This window comes from Asparagus officinalis, chromosome 3, assembly GCF_001876935.1.
Source record: "Asparagus officinalis chromosome 3, Aspof.V1, whole genome shotgun sequence".
Lineage (NCBI taxonomy): Eukaryota > Viridiplantae > Streptophyta > Magnoliopsida > Asparagales > Asparagaceae > Asparagus > Asparagus officinalis.
This window is the reverse complement of record NC_033796.1, coordinates 3,955,217-3,963,158: the sequence shown is the minus strand read 5'-3', so window position 1 is coordinate 3,963,158 and position 7,942 is coordinate 3,955,217. Positions and strand designations below refer to the sequence as shown.

Below are 7,942 nucleotides of genomic sequence, written 5' to 3'. Positions count from 1 at the left end.
ATATATTCATGAGCATGGTATCTCACCTTGCTTAGATGTTTCAAAAGAAAAATAACATAAAGAGATCGAGTCTCGTTTCTTTTGCATTTATCCTCCTATAACATAGAACCAATTTCATAACCATTTCTTAATTTCTTTGGCGAGCTCCTGCATCCTCAATTGCTCAGATTGCCTACTACTTAATAAATGGCTAAATACCCATATTGATATTTTAATTCCACCCCATTTACCAAGAAAGTATTTTAATTAGGCAAACCTGCTTTAAGGCATTTAATTGATTCAACTAACCAACGAGGCCCTTTTTCTCGTCGGCGACTAGTTTTTCCGACGAGATTAGTGAGGACAGGACAAATGCTCTGACACCAAGCAAATGAATCTAATAAAACTGAAGTCCCATTCCCAGGATCCTATTGGACACATGCTTGGTCTTGATCCAATAGCCAACCTATTGTTACTGAGAATAAAAAGTTACATGCTTATGAAAAGCAACTGCCAAATAAATTGTTGTGACACAAATGAAATATATGCAAAAAGATACGGGCTAAGTTGCATTAAAATACCTCATGTTTAACTTTGCTAATTTGGCACTTATATTCCCTCAGTTGGTTTTTGAAGCATTTATATACCCGGAGTTGTTTAAAATTAGCACTTTAATACACTCTATTATGCAAACATGAAAATTTTCATCTAAATTTTTTTCTGTAACATTCATATGCTAATTTTATTACTTTCTAACTATTAAATTTACTGAACTTACTATTAAATCTATCCAAATTTTATTTTTCAAATGGAATTATGATATGTTTATATTAGAACATTGGGCAGGATCAACAGTGAAGTTAACAAATATTAATGAGTAAAAAGCTCTAAAAATAGTATGTGAATGTTATACGGGAACTTTCATGTGAATTTTTTTACATTTGCTAACAAAGGGTACTAAAATGCTAATTTTAAACAACTCTAAGGTATATAAATGCTCCGGAAAAGTAACTGGGGGGATATAAGTGCTAAATGAGTGAAACATAGTGTATTTTAGTACAATCTAGCCAAAGATATAAGATATTTTGATTTGAACTAGTAGAAGTATTTGTAAATGAAAGCATATACATATATGTATTGAATAAATCATTCTCTCCCCTAATTTTCTGTTTTGTCAACTGAACACGCAAGGAGAGTTAAGCATGGATGCATTATGCATAGGCTGGAAAAGCAACCTAGGAAATTTAAAGCATAACAAGTTATGAAGCTCCTCTCTGATACGTTTAAATTTATTAACCAGCAACCTAGGAAATTTAAAGCATAACAAGTTATGAAGCTCCTCTCTGATACGTTTAAATTTATTAACCGTCATAAGTTTTTCTCTGACATTTACAATTGAAAACATCTCTAGTCCATCAAGGATATACTCTATGATTATGTCTCTTAGCACATCATATTTTCAAATTTAAATACAAGTTTTCGAGCACTGAAGCTTACTCTAGGACCACACTATTGTTCACGTTGGCACATAACCTTACCATCTGTACCAAAGTGTTTTGAGCAAGATCTAGAGGGTTGTCATCAGAAATAGGTTAGAATTGTTCATGAATAGAAAAGAAAACAACCGTGCAAATTTAGACTACAAATTAAAATTACTCAATATGAAAGAGAATATGGAAGTCCTTACCTGCCTCTTCTTTCGTCCAGTTTTAACACTATCATCAATCAAAAAGTTTCAATAACCTTCTTCCAATGTAATGTTCAATTACTATCAAGACTTTAGTCCATTGAGAAAATGAGAACCTGAAAAGGCCTGATTGTCATTATTATTAGTTGAAATTCATGAATACACGAGAGAAAAAACTAGTACATACTTTGGGCTTCTGCACATGTAGCAAGGTTAAGAGTCTGTCTAGCAACTGGAATTTGCCAGCTGTTCAACCAATTTTTCCGCAAGTGGATAAACTTCTGTTGAAATGGCAAGAACTAATGTTATACAGATAGAACCTATTGAAATGATCTGATCATGTTGAGGCCTATAAACACACCAGTTTTCAAAAAAACATAGTTAGCAGGACAAGGAGTAAAGACAAGCTTAATTAAGACTTACCCACAAGCAATTAAGAAGGATGTGACACTAGTTAATTTAACAGAGGAGATAGCCAGAAATAAATTGAAAAAGGATTCATGTAGGTGGCCTCAAAAACTTGGGATAGAGGCTTTGTTCTTCTTCTTCTTCTTGTCATAGAGACAATTATTTCTCTTGACATACAAAATCATGTATATTCAGTTTCTTTGACACGTGTCATAAAATTATGGCTTCTAATATTGGTGTCCATTCTTCCTAATAGCTAGTTATGGTATAGCCCAAGAAAACAAAGATAATTGCATGCAATACTAACCTTTTCATTTGCTTTGTGGTGTGGCTGTTTATGCTCAGTTGGTTAATTTATTTATTTATTTTTTACAGTTCTTTTCATTTTTCGGTTAGAATGTGGAAGGTTTGACACCATATCCTCAATTCCACAGGATAGTAGTTTCATCACAAAAAACAATCCTAAAACTAAGAAAAAAGGATGAAGGAAAAGAAGAAAGAAATATTAGAGAAACAAAAGAAAGCAAGAAATGGCAAGAACTAATACTTAGCAACTGGAAATTCATGAATACACGAGAAAAAACTAGCAAGTACATTGTGCTTCTGTGCAGGTAGCAAGGTTAAGAGTCTGTTTAGCAACTGGAATTAGACATGTTATACATACATACATATATATGTATATGTATATATACATACATAGAAAGAGAGAGAGAGGAAATTCTTGTTTGTCACTTAAGTGGACTAGTCCACTAAAGTCTTTCTATAGCAATTGATGATACCTAGGGATAGCATGGGCAAGATATGAATATATATATATATATATATATTTTACTGATATAGTATATAATAGTATATAGTATAGTATAATATATATATATATATATATTATATATCTATATAGTATATATATGCGAGTGGATAAAAGAAGAAAGAAATATTAGAAGAACACAAAAGAAAGGGCGAAGAAGATGGCAGAAACCTAATGCTTAGGCATAACTGGAAATTCATGATAACACGAGAAAAAACTAGTAAGCCTACATTTGGGTCTTGCTGTGCAGGTAAGCAAAGGTTAGAGTCTGTTTAGGGCAAGCTTGGGAAATTAGCATGGCTATACATTACATACATATATATGCTTAATGTATAATTATATATATATATTATATATAGTATTATATGATATATATATATATATGATATATATATAATTATATAAGTATAGTATATATATATAGAGAGTAGAGAGAGAGAGAGAGAGAGAAATTATTAATGTTAAATAGTGGAGGCGCATCCACCAAACTTTCTATCGGGCATATAATGTATAGGCCTAAGGGATGCCCATGCAAGATATGAAGAGATTATATAATATTATACATATATATTATGCATGAGTGCATATATGAGCTCTGCCTTTCAAAGCACGAGTTCGGAAATCTTTTTTTAGACAATATACGCCGCCTTTTATAGTTTGAAACTACTTATGGCGTATAATCAAATTCTAATTTCAATGGGTCAATATTACCCCTTGCACATATTTTTTGAATATTTTATGTTATATGCTTAATCTATGCCCTAATGCCTAATCATATCTTATCCTAATGCACTATGTGAACCATGTTTAGGGGCTTAAGGCAAATTTTAAAAAAAACTATGGATATTAATAAAATATTATAAATACGATAAGAGAAATGATATTAATTTTGTTTAAGATAAATTCAAATTACAAGTAGATTAACAATATTATAATAGCATGAAGTATGTGCAAAAAAAAAGGACCATAAAAAGTTTTAAAGATTGCAGAAAAGACCGCGCTGAAAAGTTGGCAAAATTATAAAAGATCATGCCGCAATGTCTCAAATACTTATAAATAAAAAATATGAAAATTTTTTTTTAAAAAATTAACATTGCAGTGTTGTAAAGATTTAAAATTTAGCAGTTGAAGCACACGTCAATGTCTCAAAAATTGATAGTAGGTAAACAGTTTCCGCATTGCAAAAGTTGTAAATTACAGACTAAGCAGCATTAAACATTCTAAAGATTTTAAAACTTAAGCAAATAAAGCAGAATGAAATTCAAGAAATTACCGATGGATAGCAGCCTAAAATTTTTTTGATATTTAAATTGTTAAATTTTTTAATAAAGCACGCCATCAATATCTCAAAAATTATAGAAACACATTCAAAAGTTCAAAATTTAAAAAGCGCACGCGCTCTAAATTTCTAAAAAATTTATAAATACTAAGATGAATTCAAGATATTACCCTTAGACACGCGTAAAAAAATTAAATTTACCGCGAAATTAACGCCTTAAAATTCTTTTTAAAAACTCGCTTCAAGAATTTAAAAATTTGTAAATAAAACTCTAAATTTTCAAAATTTTTAACTAGGCAGCTACATCAAATTTCGTCGATGGGTAGACGTCGCTGAAATTTAATATTTTTTAAAATTAATTGCTATAGTTTTAATAATTGCAAAAGACACGGCGCTTAAAATTTTTAGAGTAACAAGATATACTAACGGGGTTGTCTGTGTGTCCATTAAAAATTACGCTATGCCACGATCATGAAAGCATAGGAATTTAGCAACTAGGGCCGAAAACTTAAAAGTAAAATTTTTTTAAACTCTTTTTAAATTTTAAGAAAAATTACAAAATCACACCCTCAAAGTTCAAAACCACAAAAATGGGCTAAAATTTTAAAACTTGGCAAAGAAAAGTGTAATTGTTTGGTATTTTTCATATATATATATATTAAAATTTCTAATTTAGGGATTTACTATCCATTTTCAGCATCTAAGAATAGTCTAAGTTGATACTGGTAAACAAAAACAATAAGAATTGATTAAAAACATCCGGTTAATGGATAAATTTTTTAAAAATATTATAGATTAAAAATTTATCGGCACTATATAAATTAAATTAATTCATATAATTTTAGTAATAAGTTGGGGTAGCCAAAATACATTCGTAACATTAATTGATAGATGTTTAAATCCATAGAAATGATAAAACACTATAATATTATACCTTAGCATTAATTTATTTTAATTTAGAAACTTTAATCTTTAACGTTAATAATATTTATAGGGTAAAAGAATACAAGGAATTACAAATGGAGAAACTATTAGAATATTTAGGGATAACTTTAAAAGAATTGAGTTATTTCCATTGCAAATGGGAAAATAATGAAAATAAATCTAAAATTCAGAAAACGTCAATGAATCACTTGAATTGGCATTAACATAAGACATCTATTAATGAAACACTGAATGAGTTACATTAAAAAATAATTTAATAAATTTTTCCTAATCAAAGAAAAAATCTCCATGGAAGACATAAGAAAAATTAGTAAGTATTCATAAATTCCATACTGTGCTCTTCAAATTAAATATTAATATTATAATCTAAGAGAAATTGGTAATGAATAATGCAGGTATTTAGTTTAGATCTTTATGGAAAATGACAGGGATAGAGCAAAGGTAATATTATTAAAATAACAAAAATTCTTATTGGATGCACATCAGAAGAATTCATTTTAGAGGAAAATAAAGTAATAGCTTCTAATTTATTTAAGTAATAAATTAGGAACACAAAGAATTTTATATATATGAAATTAATATTTATTCTCATTGAAATAGAAAAAAAATCAAAGTCTATATTTTGAGCAGTTTGTGTTGAACATCATAAGTACTTTTGACTTCTTTGTAAAGTTAAATAAGATGATAAAAATTTAACGAGCCCAAGAAAGATAATAACATAAAAAATACAAAATTAGCCTGATGTCACAATTGATATAGATGATGAAGACAATACTCTAGAATTGCCCGAGAAATGATAAATGATAAACCTGAAGAAGGATTGATCTTAACTCAATAAAAAATAAAATAGAAGAAATAAAAACAATATTTTATGAATATTTTATAGAATAGTTTAATTATTTTGAGTGAAATTAGGAATCTTTAGAAGGGAGTTTCATGAATTTTTTCAGTACTTTTATATTCTTATGTGGATGTTTTTATCATATAAAAGTATACTAGAGTTAGCATTAATCTTTAATTTATATTTTTTTATGAAGTCTATCAATGATTAGGAATAAACTTCATATTCTATTTTGTATCGTTTTAACATACTTTAAATCAATCATTTTGCCATATTGGTTTAAAATATTCACCTTCCTTGTATAACACTATTTTAATATTTTTTACTTTGCAATACTATACTTTCTCAAATAAAGCTTAGTTTCATATCGGTCAAAAATAATATGAAAATTTAAATTATTTTTAAATTATATTTGTTTTTAATCAATTCAAATATCAACATGAAAATTTAAATTGGGTGTATCCCATTTAAACAAACATAAAAAAATAATTGGGATGTAAGAGTTTAAAGAAAAAAATGAGCATAAACTGCCAAAAATACTTAATCATGATATTAAATCATGTGCATTGCACGTGTGTAAAAACTAGTAAACTCATGGTAGATAAGAGATGTCAGCTCTTCTCCATTATTCTGATATATATATAAGTATATATATGTATATATATGTAAATACATATATATACATATATGTATATATATGTATTTACATATATATACATATATATACTTATATATATATCAGAATAATGGAGAAGAGCTGACATCTCTTATCTACCATGAGTTGCAAGCTCTATGACATGTGAGCCCCTACTAGTCACATCGCGATGTGACTAGTAGGGGCTCACATGTCATAGAGCTTGCAACTCATGGTAGATAAGAGATGTCAGCTCTTCTCCATTATTCTGATATATATATAAGTATATATATGTATATATATGTAAATACATATATATACATATATGTATATATATGTATTTACATATATATACATATATATACTTATATATATATCAGAATAATGGAGAAGAGCTGACATCTCTTATCTACCATGAGTTGCAAGCTCTATGACATGTGAGCCCCTACTAGTCACATCGCGATGTGACTAGTAGGGGCTCACATGTCATAGAGCTTGCAACTCATGGTAGATAAGAGATGTCAGCTCTTCTCCATTATTCTGATATATATATAAGTATATATATGTATATATATGTAAATACATATATATACATATATGTATATATATGTATTTACATATATATACATATATATACTTATATATATATCAGAATAATGGAGAAGAGCTGACATCTCTTATCTACCATGAGTTGCAAGCTCTATGACATGTGAGCCCCTACTAGTCACATCGCGATGTGACTAGTAGGGGCTCACATGTCATAGAGCTTGCAACTCATGGTAGATAAGAGATGTCAGCTCTTCTCCATTATTCTGATATATATATAAGTATATATATGTATATATATGTAAATACATATATATACATATATGTATATATATGTATATATACATATATATGTACACACACATAGAAATAACAAGAACAAATGTTGTACAGAAAGAACTGTATAGAGAGAACTGATTGAGACGATCTGATCATGTGGATGTTACTAAATGCACCAGTTCGGAAGAAAATGTAGTTAGTATGGCAAGAAGTAGAGATTATAAGACTTAACTACGATCAATTAAGAAGGACGTGGAATCAATTAAGAAGAATGTGGCAATAGGTAATCGGGGAGATGAGCAAAAAGGAATAGGAAAGGATTCTGGCACAACATTAATTCTTGCCATACAAAATAATGTTTATTTAGTTTTTTTATACGTGTCATTAACATTATAGCCCTTGTAATTGCTACTTAAGGCAGAGCTCAAGAAAACGAAGATTATTGCATGCAACACTAACCTTTTGTTTGCTTTCTGGTGTGGCTATCCTCCCTCGGTTAATTTTATTTTTACACTTATCTTCTTCTGCTCCTTCCT

General features: G+C 28.9%; 1 long non-coding RNA gene across 2 annotated transcripts in view; it reads right to left on the bottom strand.

Moving 5' to 3' along the window:
* LOC109832699 overlaps positions 1-7,942 on the bottom strand; it is an 8,749-nt gene extending 807 nt beyond the window's left edge. Inside the window, exons 1-4 of one of the 2 annotated variants that reach the window (XR_002244889.1) lie at positions 7,866-7,942; positions 1,854-1,947; positions 1,667-1,782; positions 1,300-1,546 (exon numbers count right to left, since the gene is read on the bottom strand). This is a non-coding gene — a long non-coding RNA (uncharacterized LOC109832699). Of the gene's footprint in view, positions 1-1,299; positions 1,547-1,666; positions 1,783-1,853; positions 1,948-7,865 lie in introns of those variants that run through there. The other variant, XR_002244890.1, reaches the window with a different exon arrangement.